At 43.6% G+C, this 17,938-nt stretch overlaps 1 pseudogene; it reads left to right on the top strand.

The window, feature by feature from the left end:
* The first annotated feature begins 2,279 nt into the window (after positions 1–2,279).
* On the top strand, positions 2,280–3,828 carry LOC118667717 (annotated as a pseudogene).
* The last annotated feature ends 14,110 nt before the right edge of the window (positions 3,829–17,938 follow it).

Genomic DNA, 17,938 nt, shown 5'->3' with positions numbered 1-17,938 from the left:
CACTTCCTTCAGGTCTCTGATCAATTGCCACCTCCTCAGTGACAATCCCCTATGAAATGGAACTACCCTTGCTCTCATCATCTCCTCTCAAAGAAAGAATGGGTGGGAAAGAATGAGATTTGGTCCAGGAAGCACTAAGGTCATTACCATCACTATAATTGGTGCATTAAAGTTTATGATGTGGTCCAAAGTGGCCATGTTATTAAGAGCTGATGCTACAGGTTCATGCACCATTTAAGAGGCTGCCTGGGTCAGTGAAAGGTCAGGAAGCCTATTCGCTGCCATGTTCAAGCATGATACACAGAGAGATATTGTGTCATTTTAAAGTCCCCCGAGTCACCTACCTCTAGCAATCCAGTAGTTAATATTAATGAACCATCCTTTTGTTGGACCAAATGTCTTGGCCAGAGCTGGTCTGCTTTCCCTTTGTTTTGAGGAGATGGAGAACAGTTGAGATATATGTCTTAATTGCCATATTTAAAAACTGTCACCAAATCACCTCTTTCCCCTCAGGAGGAACAAGAAAAGAAGAAAGAATAGCTCTGGGCCAATATATCTAACTCACTCATTGAAATCTCTACATTGATAACACAAAGCATCTCAAACTCCATATGACTGGTAGACACAATTTGGAGGTGTTAGAGTATATTTCATAACCTTCCATTTCCTGTCCCAAAATGAACTTTGAGTTTGAGGTTGAAAGATGGAATAATATCACCTTGTTAGCTAGCATCACTCACCTGAAACAGGATCCCAAAGTCTACTCATAAGAGAACTCTGAAGCACCTAACTGGAATATTCCAATAATTAAACTACAATGCCCCTTGCACTTTTCAAAATACTAGAATGAATATAAGGAAGAGCTAACCCAATCACCTCTTTTTCCAGGTGAGGAATCTAAGACCTGGAGCAAGGTCATATAGCAAGCTGGCAGCAATGCTGAGAGGTCAACCCAGTCTCATGTTTTCAGGCAGGTCCTGCTTCCACTGGACCATGCTAGGTTCCAAGCTATGGTTGTAATGGGTCATCCACAAAGTAATTCTCCCTGCTTTCAATCTCTAACTACTGTAGATTCCCTTCAGAAATGTATTTTTCTCTCTCAGTGGGCTTGGGCTGCCGTAATAAAATATCATAGACTGGTAGGCTTAAACACAGAAATTTGTTTTCTCACAGTCATGGAAGCTAGAAGTCCAAGATCAAGGAGTCAGCAGGGTCAGTGTCCGGTGAGAGCTCTCTTCTAGGTTGCAGATATCCACCTTCTCACATGGCCTTTCCTCTGTTGCAGTTATGGGAAGCGGGAGGAGAGAGGGGAGGGGAGGGGGAGAGAGAGAGAAAGAAAGGTCTCTCTCATCTCTCTTCTTATAAATTTACCAGTTGTATAAAATTGTTAACCTCATTTAATTTCAATTACCTCTTAAATCTTTATTTCCAAATATAGCCGCATTGGGTTTAGGACTAAAATATATGAATGTGAGGGGAGGAGGACACACAATTCAGTCCTCAACACTTTCCCAACCTGCTACATAAGAATCTGGTTTTATAAACCTTGAATTCCAACTAGGCATTTGAACACCATCAAATTATATTAAGAATATCATGTATTGTTTTTAAATACAGCAAGAGCAGGAAAATTGCTACAACATTTATTCTTCCAGAGAAGGCAAAGTATTCAATTAACTCAACACAGCCGACCCTAATTTACTATGTCTAAGTAAAGTGAGTCTTGAGCATCTGTTTTGTGTGAATAAGGAAAACAAACACTTTAGCGTACCACTTCTTAATTTTAATAACGTCTGGATACAATAGAGCAACTACTGTCTGTAGTGATGTACTATTAAACTTGTTAAAGTGAGACTTAACACACATTGTTTTCACTGGAGACCAGGCTGCCAACTAAATACTGACCAGTTGGTGAGCTAAATGTCTGATAGCAAGGAAGCCCGACAACAACGTCATTACTGATAAGGTTAATTTAATCAGCTACTTTTGCTAAGTGCCTATGAGTCACTCCCAAAATCTAAAACACAAAGAGAAGCCAATGACCTGTCTAAAGCTAAGTCATCATAGCAGAGAAAAATAAGTTTTAGGAATCTCAGTATTTAAATCCAATCAATTCTGATTTTGAGTTCTTTTCCCTACTTGGGCATACTTTTTTTTTTGTAGTTGTGTGGATACTCACACTATAATGAATAAAGGAGACATTTTAAAAGTATATATACAGAATGGTCAGTTTAGGGACTGGTGCAAAGGGAGAATTGCAGACTGTTGAAGCAGAGGCAATGAATTATGAAGGCAGTTCAATTAAAGGAAAGCTGGTGACTTCGAAAATATCTGTACAACCAATGGTTTCCCTTAGGGACTTTGAAATAACACCACCTGTGGCCTATGGTTCAGGGCCTGGGCATATTAATGGATAGCACTTAATCAGTCAGAGAAAAATGCTGAGTCAGAAGCTGAAGAGAAGTGAAAATCCTAAGTATATCTGGAAAGTTTCCACAGAAAAAAGTCAAACTTGCTGCTAATGATGACAATGATGATGATGGTGGTGATGGTGGTGATGGTGATGGCAGAAATAGAAGAAGAAGAAGAAGAAGAAGAAGAAGAAGAAGAAGAAGAAGAAGAAGAAGAAGAAGAAGAAGAAGAAGAAGAGGAGGAGGAGGAGGAGGAGGAGGAGGAGGAGGAGGAGGAGGAGGAGGAGGAGGAGGAGGAGGAGGAGGAGGAGGAGGAGGAGGAGGAGGAGGAGGAGGAGGAGGAGGAGGAGGAGAGGGAGAAGAAAGAAAAAGATAGTGATGGAGAAAATGAGACATTTTGGGGGGCTAGCAATCTGAATCTGTGCCAGTAACCTAATGCACATTCTTCTTAGTCTATAGTCTAGTCCAGCGGTTCTCAATCTGTGGGTCACGACCCCTTTGGGGGTCAAACAACCCTTTCACAGGGGTCGCCTAAGACCATCGGAAAACACATATATAATTACATATTGTTTTTGTGATTAATCACTATGCTTTAATTATGTTCAATTTGTAACAATAAAATTGGGGGTCACCACAACATGAGGAACTGTATTAAAGGGTCGCAGCATTAGGAAGGTTTAGAATCACTGGTCTAGTCACTGCCCCTTCTTTAATTATCTGGTCTTGCAAGACTTGTTTACCTAAGTACTACTCCAATTTTAGAGAAGCCAAAAACCATGAACAATACACAACCCCCAGACAGAGTTATCAGCACTGGTGCCAGGCCTTTAGATGTAGTCTCACGGCCCCCACCCCAACACAAGGGGCTTTTTGCAAAGCCCACAAAAGGTCCGGAAATCCCATCCCATATTTAGGGGACAAAGAAATTAAAGGGGTATAAAGGGAAAGCTTCCTCCGTATTGGTTTGCTCAGGATTTGGAAAGAAACAGCCTCCCCTGAGTCCTGTACTAAGACATGAGAAACATCTGAAAATAAATGGGTTTTTCCTGTGCCTCTAGTACTCCTGCGTATTTTTCGATTGCCTGGTAAAGTCTATAACAATAGAAAAGCTCCATTAAAGGAGTATATATGAGATACTCTAGACAAATGCACAAAAATCAAACCAAAATAGAAAAGATTCAAAATCATCAACACCAAGATCAAAAGTTGAGAATCCTTAAAAAATAATAATAATTTAAAAAAACGCCAAAAGGAACTATTTCTGTAGAAGATATTAAAGCAAAAATGCAAGCAAGTATAGAAAAAAGTGATTTTCCTCACAAAGTTCACCAATTATATGAAGAATTGCTTCCAGGTGACCGGTCATGTGGATCTTCAGTGTCTCTGGCAGTGGAAGAAGTCTCTTTTAAGAAAATAGCTAAATTGTTTGTTAAAAATGTTCATCTTATGTTATTCCTGTAACAGTTGATATCTGGCTGTCCTTTTTAAAATGCAGAGTGAGGACATCCCCTACCTTGTGTGATAAATGCTGTCCAGGTACCATTGCCAAGAATGTGTTGTCCAAAATGCCTGCTTAGTTTTTAAAGATGGAACTCTACCCTTTGCTTGGTTTTAAGTATACATAGAATGCTATGATAAGACATAGTAGCAGCAGTGCTCAAATGTACGTGATGAGGAGTCAAAACTATACATGTGAGATAAACTCAGCATTGTAATAAAGCTTTGAAAAATCAATGAGAAAAATGCCCTAACCCAGTGGTCAGCAAACTCATTAGTCAACAGAGTCAAATATCAACAGTACAACGATTGAAATTTCTTTTGAGAGCCAAATTTTTAAAACTTAAACTATATAGGTAGGTGCATTGTTATTAACTTAATTAGGGTACTCCTAAGGCTTCGGAAGAGCCACACTCAAGGGGCCAAAGAGCTTCATGTGGCTCGCGAGCTGCGGTTTGCCAACCACTGCCCTAACCGCTTTGGCTCAGTGGATAGAGCATCAGCCTGTGAACTGAAAGTTCCTAGGTTCGATTTTGGTCAAGGGCATGTACCTTGGTTGCAGACACATCCCCAGTGGGAGGTGTGCAGGAAGCAGCTGATCGATGTTTCTCTCTCATCGATGTTTCTAACTCTCTATCCCTCTCCCTTCCTCTCTGTAAAATATCAATAAAATAAATTTTTTTTAAAAATCAATGAAAAAGATGAGCACCCCAATAGAAAAATATAATAAAGTACATGATCCAAAAGTTACAAATACAGACCCCCAAATATTTTTTTATAAACGTATAATGTCCTTAATAATCAAAGAAATAAAAAATATAAATATACATAACTTTTATTTATCAAACTGACAATTTAAAAATAAATAATGGAACTAGCCTAGCTGGTGTGGCCCAGTGGTTGAGCATCGACCCAAGAACCAGGAAGTCATGGTTCAATTCCTGTTCAGGGCACCTGTCCAGGCTCAATACCCAGTAGGGGCCATGCAGGAAGCAGCCGATCAATGATTCTCTTTCATCATTGATGTTTCTTTCTCTCCCTCTCCCTTCCTCTCTCTGAAATCAATAAAAACATATTTTTTAAAAAAGAGAAATAATAGAACTCACTTTTGAAAGGACATGGACAGCCCTATAAACTTGACAACTGATGCAATATTTTTCTGGGTTGTTAACTTGTCAATAGAAATCAAAAGTTCTGAAATTTACATTTTATTTGGCACTGAAATTTCAAACATAACCTAAGGAATAGTTGTAGATAAGCACAAAAATAAAATTATAACATTTTTTATAACAGGGAAACAATATTGGGTGAATTAACTAAAGTACATCTGTACAATAGAATACTAGGCAGTGATTTAAAATTATATTGTAAAGGTGTTTATGGACTAAGTCTTAAGGTAGGTTACTAAATAATATGATCCCATATTTTATAAACATTTAATATATATGTATAACTATATGTGAGATATATTCTTAGAAAACGACTAAAAGGATATAAACTAAAATGTCAGTGGTACCTACAATGAGATCATGGATGATATTTATTCTGTTCTGTTTGCTCTTCCATAGTTCCTAAATTTTCTTCAGATAGCATGTAGCTTTTTATAACAGTCCAAAATGGTCTTTTTTAAATATAATTTCACAAGCTTAAAGGAAAAACCAACAGTCCAACAAGCCTGTTTCCCACCAAAGAAATGGCTTTTATTTACTCTTTCCAAAGATCATTCTCTCCCTCTCTCTCTCTCTCTCTCTCTCTCTCTCTCTCTCTCTCTCTCTCTCTCATCTGTGCCCAACTCTGAAATAATTTCCTTCGCATCATGAAAAAATTATCCGAAACCCCAAGCTCACTCTTTCAATTAACTCCCTACCTCTTCCTTACTCAATATTCAATTAACATTGAATCACTTTAAGTCTTGCTATTTTAAAACCTACTTTGGCTAATCTGTTTTTTTAAACGGCCAGCTCTTCTTTTTACTTCTGAACCTTCCATCATCTGAAGACAAGAGGATGTTTGTAAACAAGGCCCTCGGTTGTGCCACACAAGGACACATCACCTGCCCTCCAATGTCATTCTCAAAAGTCCAATAGGGTATAAAATAGGGTATAAAGCAGAATGGAACTGGGAAGCTTCCAACCTATAGCAGGTGCCGTGCCAAGGAAAGCCAGGCATGGCCTGGTATGTCATGAAAATGCCTGCTGGAGGTCAAAGTAAAAATCTTTTTATAAATAAATCACCCACATAGTTGTGTAGCAAGCACCCTGCTCCCCAGGCTGTGTTGCGTGGGGCTCCGGCCCCTGTCTGCAGTCAGCTCCTTATGTGACTTTGGACAAATAGTTTAATTGCTCTGGGCATTAGTTACATCATTTCTAAACCTGTGGCCTCATTTCTAAGATGACATCTACACTGATGAAAGTTCATGCCCTTTTCAACCCAAATTACATTATTCTAAGTCTTTTAATTCTATGTTACCAATCAGTCCCTCTTAAAGTAGCTCACAGCCTAGTATCTTTACAAGTAAATTTCATTGCTGTGCATACTTAGCTTATCTCACTTATCTCACAGTTTCAATATTCTTTCCATCTTATGAAAACAGATTTCTTTGGTCATTTTCCTCTGGTTTCTCCACCCTTCATTTTCTTCTCTATCCCATCCATCTTCCCACATTGATTCAGGCTGATATGAGTCCGTTATTTATCTCTGTATTTTAACCTGAGAAAAGTTAGTTATTTGAAATGCTTTGACCTATTATGACTATTATATATGTTGCTATTTCAAGGTTAAATAAAGAGGGTCGGGGAGAAGCAGTCAGAAAACAGAAGAGCAAGAATGATAAGAGATGTCACTTAGGTGGCCCAAGAATGGGACTGACTTCCTCTAAAGTTTGTAAACCAAACAAAGACCATCCCCTTGACTCCCTGATCAACACAAATCAGATCAATACTAACTCTGAATGCTGGTGAGGGGGTGGCTCACTCATACATCACTGCTGGGAGTGTACAATGGCACAGCCACTCTGGAAGAGAGTGGGGCAGCTTCTAATAAAACTAAACATACACTTACCATATGGCTTAACAATTCTACTCTTGGGTATTTATGCCACAGAAATGGAAGCTTATGTTCACACAAACACTTGTACCTACATAGATGCTTATAGCACTTTGTCCACAAGGTCCCAAAACAGGAAACAAGTGAAATGTCCTTCAGGGGGTGAATAGTTAAAGAAACTATGATACATCCAAACCATGAAATACCACTCTGTGATAAAAAGGAAAAAACTATTGATACATGCCACAATTTGGATGAACTTGAAGGAAGATACATTTAATTTTTTAAAAAATCTCAAAAGGTTATATCTCCATGATTCCATTTACACAACATTCTTGAAATGACAAAATTATAGAGAGGAACAAGAGATGAATGGCTGCCAGGGCTGGTGGATGAGGGGGAGAAGGAAGTGGCTGTGGCTAAACAGGGTAGTACAAGGGATCCTTGCAAAGGATCCTGTGTCTCCAAAGTGGTGGTGGCCACACAAATCTATGCAGGTGATAAAATTTCATCAGGCTAAATATACACAAATGAATGCATTAAAACTGGTGAACTGCAAATAAGGTCACTGAATTTTGTCAATATCATCAATAAAAATTTCCTGGTTTTGATACTGTACTCTAATTATGCAGGAGAGGGAGAGGGAGAGGGAGAGGGAGAGAGAAAGAGAGAGAGAGAGAGAGAGAGAGAGAGAGAGAGAGAGAGAGAGAGAGAGAGAGAGAGAGAGGATTAATGCTAACAACACATATATGGACAATAAAGAGCTAGAATCAACTTACAGTATTGACTTTTTCCTGTAAAGGCTTTTTTTATCAAATGGAAATGCAAATCTCTCCTAGAGTCCACATTCCCTGAAATTTTAAATGATTCCTAACTTGAGGTGTTCTATTTTGTGGTGGTTGTCATGGTGATGTTTAAAGAGAGGAACTATAAAGTGCTGTACAAAGATCCTATTTTCTCGAGTAGCTGGAGCAGCATTTCCTTAGTGCAGCATATGCCATTGGCCCCCACCCACATGACTTGGCCAACCTCAGAGGTTACCTGCACACAGAAAATGCCAGGGAGTTGACACTTCAGGAACAGCCCTCAAGCAATAAAGGACAAGAGTTGGTGGGTAACACTGCATCTCCGTCCCCAGCGGCGGGATGAACCTGAGGTGCAATCTACACCGTCTCTCACAGGATCCCCAGCAGGATTGGACCTCAGTTGCCCACAGCAGTAATCTGTTCATGATCACAACTGTCATTGGCTCTTTCTTCTTTCCTGTCTCACTCTCCCCTCTCCCTCATTCCATCTCTCAAACAAACCACTTGAACTCAACTCCTTGCCTCAGGGTCTGCTCTTGGAGACCTGGCTGCAGACTCCAGGGCCTGGTTTCTGATTGAGATTTTACTTTCCCTCATGGATACTAAACTCAAAAAGAGGCTGCCACAAACTTTAACGGCCTACAATTTGTTTATTGAAGACTAATGACAATTCCCTCAAGTAGACAGTCTCAGACATTTCTGAAGCTTCTCTCCTATTTGCCTGGTAACAAATATGGGCATTGGCCATTAGGCTGTTTGTCTAACAATGAGCTAGAAAGCCTTCTTCACACAGCTTCCATTTGCTGAAGCAAATCTTCATTCAGTGCCCACATCTTTAGAAAGCTGCCACACTTGTGTTCTAGATTCTAGAAGCAGACCATCTGGACCCACAAAACGCAGTAGTCCCATCCAAAAGGCTGAGTGTCAGCCAGTTTCCAAGAGTCCACCTAAGTGACTTAAGAAAGTCAACTTACAGCAAACCATGGTCTGCAAGATGAAGAAAGTGAAAGGATGCTTCGGGATCCTGAAGATCATGCTAAATATGACCCACCTAGACCAATAACCAGCTATAGTCCTGGTAATTAGCATCTTTAATTACTGTTCTCTGAATCTTGGCTGGTATCAAGGCTACCCTGTACTGGTACCATTTTTCCGTGGTTCTGCTATAAATATGTTTATGTCTGTGTGTGGCTATTAATTAGGCAAATATTTAAATACTAGAGGTCTGATGCACGAAATTCATGCAAGAGGTTCGGCCCTTGCAGCTGCAGCGGCTTGCCTCAGCCCTCGAAGCCCCGGCTTTGTCTGGAAGGTTGTCCAGAAGAACGAACGTCCAGAAGGTCATTTGGTTGTCTGGTCTAATTAGCATATTATGCTTTTATTATTATAGATACTTTGAAAGACTTGGAGATAGAGTAGCTGAGAGGAAAATAGAATGGGAGTCTGAATATTTAGAACCCAGCTCTGCCTGGGCCTAGCAAGTAAGGGAGGAGATATTTTGGCCACATCCCATGGACTTGCTAGGTCTCTGTTTACTTATCAGCAAAATAAAGGGTTTGAATTAGAAAGGAAAGAAAAACCAAGCTCTGTTGCAGCTTGACAAGTCTGTGATTCTAGATAGCATTTTTGTTTTGTAGAAATGGGATCCACTAACAATATTACTATCCATGCACTGATTCATTTAACATCTACTGAGCATCCTCTATGTAGCAAGCACTGTGTAAGGAACACCGAAACATCACCATGCGTGGACAAAGGCCGGCCACAGCCTCTGGCACAGCTCAGATTCTGACTTCCACATTCCCACCAAGTTGGCTTCATTTGTTCCACATGCAATGTCCACCAGGCTAAGCTTGTCCGCAAACACTCCAACAAGATAGCTAAAGCCTCAGTCTACATGTTCACAGTGGCAGGCAATAGGAGATGGCTGTCACCAGGAATTGCCCACCCACCAAGATGATGCACAATAGCAAATTGCCCCAACAGGAAAACAGGGTACTCAAAGGAAGAGAGGAATTTGGATGCTGGATGACACATGTCCTCCACATCTGCCTCCCTGAGCTTTCTGACACACCCAAGCAAATGCGTATGTGCACTGGGGGAGAAGAGAGGAACCATACCCTTCATCCAGCTCTCTAGTGATTCTGGTTTAGGCAGAGGGAAGTGGAGTCCTGGGGTCTTTTGCACTCGTGGACAGATTGGTTTCCACTTGGTTTCGATCTTCATGATGTTCTCACCTGAGACATAGCTGTGAAAACGCTACCCAAGACTCTGGACAATAGGCGGGGATCACCTTTCTGGCTCTGACTGTCAGGATATTGTCACCACCACATCCTCAAAGAGATCAGCAGAGGAAATGGTCAGGGTGATACTCAAGATAAAGGTGCCATTCAGTGCCCAGGTCATGGGTGCTTGGGGAGCTTCCCAGTATTTTGTGGATGAACACCACTGGCTGTGCTGGCCCAGCTCAGCAGTGGGCTCAGCCTCCTCTGACTCGGGGCATCAGGCTGCCACAGATCCTCATACTTAGCACTGGAAGTCCTGATTCCACTACTGCTCTTTGCTCCACCTCCTCTCTCACTAACTAAATAACTGGAGTCATTGGAAGGCAATGTCAAAAGAACCTTTGACATTGCTCAACCCTCAAGCAATTAAACCTAAAATTGGTACAGAAATGCAAAGGACTTAGAATAACCAAAATGAGTTTGAAAAATATGTCAAAAATGATAAAATTATACTTTTCAAGTGTGTAGTTTATTTTAATTATATCTCTACAGAACTTTTTTTAAGAAGGAAAAACACCATCTGGATATCGTAAACATCCCAGATATAGGCCCGTGCAAAGACTTGGCCATGACATCATTATGACCGTGCCCCTCCCAAGCCCCACCCACCCTCAAAAGTAAGCACTATTCTGGTTTTGGCGGTTATCATTCTCTTGCTGGTTTTAAAAATATGCTTACTATCTATGTAGCTTAATTCTGTCCGTTTTTTTACTTTTGTATAAAGAAGGTCACATTCAATACATTCTTCTGTGTCTTTTCTTGTTCTATTGTTTGTTAGTAACATTCTTGCATGTTGATGTGTGTAGTAGTAGCACATTTACTTCCACTGTTGCGTAGTATTCTAAAATGTTTTTATTCACCCTGGTCTTAAGGGATATTTGTATTGTTTCCAGTGCCTTACCGTTTGGAACATCACTGTCATGAGGGCATGCACAATCATTTTTCCTGGGTACATAATTATAGCCTTCCCAGTCAGAGCATATGTATATGCATCTTCCCTTTATTAAATAACTAGAGGCCCGATGCACAAAATTCATGCAAGAGTAGGCCTTTCTTCCCCCGGCTGCTGGCACCAGCTTCTCTCTGGCACCCGGGACCCCGGCTTACCTCGCAACCCTCGCTTCCTCTGGAAGGTCGTCCGGTCTAATTAGCATATTACGCTTTTATTATTATAGATATGAAACTACTTTCAAGTACTTGTATCACTAGTAGTGTATAAGAGACCCAGTTGCTTTATCCTTCAACAACACTTAATATGTACAAGCTTTCTAAATGTTACCAATCTGAGAATCACAAGTTGGTCTTTAATTTGCATTTCCAAAGTCTACCTCTCTGCATATCAGTTCTCCCCACTAGATATTCCCACCCTGAAAGGCAGGAAGCATGCATTATTCAGCTTAGTGGCTCTGGTGTGTAGCAGAATGGCAAGCACACAGGGCCATTAATGTTGGTGGAATGAATAAATGATGCCAGTTCCTGGGCTTCCCAATCCACAGGCTCAAAAGGGAACAAAATAAGAAGCCAGAGTGTGGACAAGAGAGGGGCAGCGGATGGTTGGTTGATCCCATCACTTGCCAAGTTAGACCTCAGTGACCGTGGCAGGAGAGGACACACACAGAACAGGAGCACAGAGCTGGGAGGAAGGAATCCTGCCTTCTTTAGTTGTTCTTGTCATTCAATCCTCTGTCACGTGCATTGGGACCTCATGTTAGAACAGTAAGTGGGGCTAAGAGTGGAGGGGAAATGATGGTGCCTTGTCATCTCTGCTTCACAAAGTGATGTGTACCCGGGACCAAGAATAGGGATTGCAGGGTCCCCGGTCACCTTGATCAAATTCCTTATCTCAGGGAAACTTATTTGTTTCCTGCCTCCATTTTTCAGACAGAGACCAAAAATGGGCCCCTTCCGGAAACTGGCAGATGCTGAGTAATTCCACGGAGAGCCTGAAATCGGTCGCCCAGCGATGCTGGTGCTGCACAAGGCCTGTGGCGCCCACTGAGCTGCAATCGTAGACTCCCACCACCTGCCTTCTTCCCCTTCCGCCTCCCCAGCCACTTAGTCCTCCTCAGCCACCAATGGCGCATTCCTGGCAGCTGCCTCTTTGCAGAAATCTGCGCCAAAATTAGACCCATCAAATTGTCAGCCCCATTGTGGGGCTGCTCCCCTGTCAGCTCACGTCATGACAACTGATGATAGAAATGCTGCTATTCAGGCTGCATGGGGAGCGTCTGTTTCCTTTTATAAATCGCTTTTTTAAAAAAGCCTGAGCAAGGCCCCTGCCAAGGGGGGCATTGCCCAGTGCTGAGGCAGGGAGGCAGGCTCAGTACCTGCTGGAGGTGGCACTTCCTCTGGAAATTCGGAGGGTGGCCGGGGAGGAGGGGGGTGACAGGGAAAAGGGGGAAGGGACAGGGAAAAGAATAGCCTGGGGAGGGAAGGGGAAAACAGGAAGGGAGGGAGGAGAGGAGGGAAAAGGAAGGGACTAACAGGAGTCACCCCTTCTCCTTCTGGGATCCTCCTCTTAAACACCACCCAGCACTTGCCTCTTTGTGAGCCCAATGTTGTGGCTGAGTTAAAACTCAGTCTTGCATTCTCAGGAGGGTAGAAGGGTGCCCATCAACTTGGGGGTCTTTGTCCCAGGGCAATTCCAAAGCTTCTAAAATGCTGGAGATTGTCTTCTCCAACTCTTCCTACTGCACTGGCATTGACAGCAGGGAGAGAGGGCTGAGTGGAGAGGAGGGTTTCGTATCCCAAACACAGACGGGCTCCCCTTTGACAGGCCTGTGATTCAGGATTGCTCAGCAACAGAGAACCTGGGGGGAGAAACATTAGCTGAATCCCTGCTGCTTTCAGCTCCCCTGGCCCCTGCCCAGGAACACACACACATACACACCGTGTGCATACTTGTGATGACTAAGTAGCCCAAGACACAGCTGAAGCATATTCATATTCAGCATCTGAGCATAGAAGTGAAAGGAATCTTAGCATCTTTAGGAAACTAAAGCCCAGAGAAGTCAAGTGACTTTTCCAAAATTGCACAGCTTGTATTTGCCAACAGCCAGGCTCTGAGCCAGCTCTAGGGGTTTCTGCAGACATAAGAAGAGGCTCTGAGGAATAGCAACATGATGATAATAGCAATACGAGAGTTCACTTACCGAGGACATATTGTCTGCCAGACACTGTTCTAGGAGCCCCTGTTAAATGACATATTTACTTTGCACCAAACTCTATGAGTAGACGACAGTCCTATCATCTTCATATTTGCAGGTGAGCAACCTGAAGCACCGAGAGTTTATATAACTTCAGGTCATACAGCCCCTAAGCATGCGCCAATCTGAGGGCAAGAATCCATCCCAACTCATGCTTTCCATCCTATGCGTGTACTGGATGGAGGTCGGGAGATGAGCGCTCTAGACCTGCCTCTGCCGTGGGCAAGTAGACTCCCTCCAAGAGTCCCTGATGACTTCCAAGGAGGTGAACATTTTGAGCCTGGCTCTGTCGCAGGTGTGTGACTTTGGGCAAGTGTGCAATAAGGGGTTTAGATGTTCAAACCCTGGACATGTTAAAGGTCTTCAGAACTGGCCCTTGCCCAGCTTCTGGGAACTAACCACTGATGAGAGCATCTCTGCACACCTGGGTGCTTGGGCCAAACCTGGCAGGTTATGCCAGGTGATTTATTGGTGTGGGCCAGGGGGGTTGGACCACATGCCATCAGTGTGACCTCTGAGGGGCGGGCTGGAGACTGAGTGGTTAGGGTTGGTCATATGGGCACTGCCAGCTGATGTGACTGACTCCCCAATAAATGCCCTGGACACCAAGGCTCGAGTGAGCGGCCCTTGGTGAGCAAAACTTTATATATGTACCTCCAGCTTTCAGAACTGTGAGAAAGGTATTCCCATTGTTTACAAGCCACACAATCGACGGTGTTTTTTTAATTGATTTTTTGTGTGTGTGTGGGGGGGGGGGGGGGGGACACCTGTTTATTGTTCCACTTACTTACGCATTGATTGGTTAATTGTTGTATGTGCCCTGACCGGAGATGGAACCTGCAACCTCAACATGTTGGGACGATGTTCGAACCAACTGAGCTACCCGACCAGGGCCCAGGCTCTGCATCCTGAAGTAAGACACCGGTCCTCCTGGCACCCAGAGGTGGCTATGTGACTACATACTGACCAATAGTGTGTGAGCAAAAGTGGACTGTGGGACTCCTGGGAGATGCCTTCAAAGATGAGTGCACTTCCTTCCTGTCCCTCCCTCCTTCCTCTGCCTGGGGTGCAGGCACCGATGGCAAAGGTGAAGGCTGGAGGGCGCCTCCTTCCATCAGCAGAAAGCTGTGCTCTAGGGGTGGCAGAACAGGGAGATGGCAGGGGTCTGGTTTCCCGGGGACTCCATGAGGCCCCCTGTCAGCCCTGCCCTGTCTCCTACAAATTTCTTTTTCATGAGAGACAAATAGCATCCATCTTGGTTAAGCCATTATTATTTTGGCTTTTCTGCCACTTGCAGCTGAGCCTCTCCTAACCAATCTGAGCCCATCTCTTGCCTGTACCAGAAAGCAATGATGATTCATTTAAAAGCACTCTATTCAGAATACTATCTTCTCCTATTTCCTACAAATCAAATTACCAGGAGACCAATTGGATTTTTCAAGTCTTTCAAAATGTTCTTTTTAGATGTTCTTGGTATTAAATAGTAACAGAATTTAAATGGCATCAACAAAACACACAGACGTGCCTGTGATGATATGTTACATAAATCTGAGGGAAAGACCCGTACCAGAGCACGCAGATGCAGCAAAAGGGGAAAACAACAAGCCGGGTCTCAAAGGTCTGCCTCTCTAGCTCCTTCCATGTTGTCCCAGGCAGCCACCTGTTTACATTTGGGGCACTCTCCCCGTTTCTAGGGAGAGTGAAATTCAAACAGTTGGGGGAAGTAAAGGACTGTGAGCCTCACTGTTCTCATTTCCTGGATACCCATTGTCTCCAGACCCTGAGCTCATTGCAAACAGAAGTTGTGTCTCATTCACAGTTTATGTCTCTCCTAACGGAGCACAGTGCCAGGCGCCAAATAAGCTCAGTGCCAGAGGGCGTGGCTCTGAGCCCCAGCTCCATCAGCGACATGCAGACAGCACTAAGCACGGGACTATACCTGAGTCCTTGAAAACACTCTCTTTATTGTAACCATATTCTGAGCCCCTCATAAGTGCCAGGCACTGTGCCAACCATTTGATTTTCATCTTCTGTAAGGTTCACCACAGCCTTATGAAGTAGGCATTGCTATTATCCCTATTTTACAAATGAAGCAAATGAGCCACAAAGAAGCTCAATACCTTGCCCAGAGTTATTCAGTTACCAAGAAGCAGACCAAGGATTTGAACCCAGAAATCTGACTCCAGAGTCCATGCACTGAACCTCACTCCCCTGTAAGAGGAAAGCAAGGCCCCAGTGTTGCTGTTATTGTGACAGACTGGAAAGAAGGGCGGGAACTAGCATTGCTGGGAAGCCTGTGTCTGGGCCTGGATCAGGACTGTGCTTGACATTTTAGCTATATTATTGCATTTCATTTATACAGAGACTTATTCCCAGTATACAGATAAGGTCGCTGAGACTCAGGAAGGCTAAATAAATCCCCAAGAACTCGCAGCTGGAATGACAGCATCTGGGCTTCATTTCCCATCTCCCTGCCTTCTGAGCCCAGGCCCTTTCAGTTCTGGTGCCCCCTCCTGCCCACTGCAAGTGGAATGGCCCCTCTCCGCCCTCCTGAGGACCTGACACTTTTTATTCTAACAGAAGGCGATTGCCATTGTGAGGAAAACTTTTTAGTTGTACATACAAAAATCATTTATACCCTAACCCAGTGGTTGGCAAACTCATTAGTCAACAGAGCCAAATATTAACAGGACAACGATTGAAATTTCTTTTGAGAGCCAAATTTTTTAAACTTAAACTATATAGGTAGGTACAATGTTATTAACTTAATTAGGGTACTCCTGAGGCTTAGGAAGAGCCACACTCAAGGGGCCAAAGAGCCCCACGTGGCTCGCGAGCCGCAGTTTGCCAACCACTACGACCTATGCAAAAAATATATATATTTGAGGCAACACAAAAGACCATATAGAAGGCTAATGAGATAATTATTGTTAATGGGGGAACAAGGTGTTGCTAATTAGTCTTGACAAACTCATTTGGGTCTTGGTCTGGCCCAGCAGTGGTTATGGGTCCGAGTTGGCCCTCAGACTCACAAGACACAGAGAGGCTTTACCCCCGGGCCGTGTGTACCCAGCTTTGTGGGGGGATGAGGACCTCGGAATCCAGCAGGTACAGCATCTTCAGCATCAGGAAGCTCAGCAGCCACCCACCTGGCGCAGGCACAGCTGCCAAGGATGAGAGTCAGACGTGTAGGGTCATCTTGATGCAGAGCAGCACAGAGCACCTTGGTTTCCCACCAGGTTTTTTTTTAAATATGTTGTTATTCACTTTAGACCAGCGGTTCTCAACCTGTGGGTCGCGACCCCTTTGGAGGTCGAACGACCCTTTCACAGGGGTCACCTAAGACCATCCTGAATATCAGATATTTACATTACGATTCATAACAGTAGCAACATTACAGTTATGAGTAGCAACGAAAATAATTTTATGGTTGGGTCACAACATGAGGAACTGTATTTAAAGGGCCAGAAGATTGAGAACCACTGCTTTAGCCCCCTACCAAGGATCAAACCCGCAACCCGGGCATGTGTCCTGATCAGGAATTGAACTGGTGATCTTTTGGTGCACAGGACAATGCTCAACCAACTGAGCCACACCACACCTATCTTTTATGCCATCCTGTGGGCACAAGGTGTGCATGCCAACTCTCAGCCCCCCTGTCCACATGAAGTCTCCCAGATCGGGGATCTTGCAGACACAACAGTCCTCATTTGTCTTCTGTAGTTTCCACAGAGCAACACCACAAGAAGAAGACCATCTCTGAGATCACCCAGGCCTGATGTCAACCTTCAACTCTTAGGTATCACAATAAGGAGTCAGAACATCCAAAGAGCGATATTGTATCATGTAAATTCTACGTCAGGGATGAAAGTAACAGTGCAACCAATTAATGTTTGCTTAAACACACCGGGGTTTATTTTTCACGGAGCAGAAGTCCAGGGATGCAGCCCTGAGCTGGCGCCGCTTTGGGGGGCTGACTCCATCCAGGCTGGCTCCCCTGTGGTTGCCATAGAGATGCTGCATCCACAGGACAGGCAGAAAGGAGAAGGAGGGGAAAGAAAAAGGGGCAGAACCTTTATCAGGAGGCAGACTTTCCTGCAAATTCCCAGCAGACATTCTCTCATATCTCATTGCCACCATTAACTGCAAGGGAATGTGGGAACATAAGTGTCCTTAGCTAGGCACAGAATTGCCCCAAACAGAATGGGGTTCAGTTAATAATGAATAAGGGGAGATCAGAGAGTAGGCAAATGGGCAGATGATCAGCAATTTCTGTCACATATGACAACCTTGGAAATAATTTTTCAAACCCACCAGACCCTGCACCATTTTAGGCAGACCGCTTCATACACCTGACCTCTTCCCAGTGAGTGAAGCTCCCTCCCCTGGTCTCAGCCTCCTCCTAGAGCCCCCCATAAAAGTGTGCTAAGCAAACACAGGTCTCTCCTCAGCACACCCCCCATTCCCACACTTTTAGGGAAACCACCAAGGAATTTATATCCCAGACCTCATTTTAGGGCTTCAGTAGGACTTGATTTTTACAACTGGAATTTGGAAAGAATGCCCAGGAGCACAGCGCATCCCCTGCTGAGTGGGGCCACCATTCCCTCAGGCACGTCTCCAGGATCGCTGGTTTTTCTTATTTTACCAACCAGATGCTGGCTGCTAAGTCATGCTTTGACTACCAT

The sequence above is a fragment of the Myotis myotis genome, unplaced genomic scaffold (genome assembly GCF_014108235.1).
Source record: "Myotis myotis isolate mMyoMyo1 unplaced genomic scaffold, mMyoMyo1.p scaffold_m19_p_12, whole genome shotgun sequence".
Taxonomy (NCBI): domain Eukaryota; kingdom Metazoa; phylum Chordata; class Mammalia; order Chiroptera; family Vespertilionidae; genus Myotis; species Myotis myotis.
The sequence above is the reverse complement of the archived record's forward strand: the minus strand, read 5'-3'. Positions and strand labels throughout refer to the sequence as shown.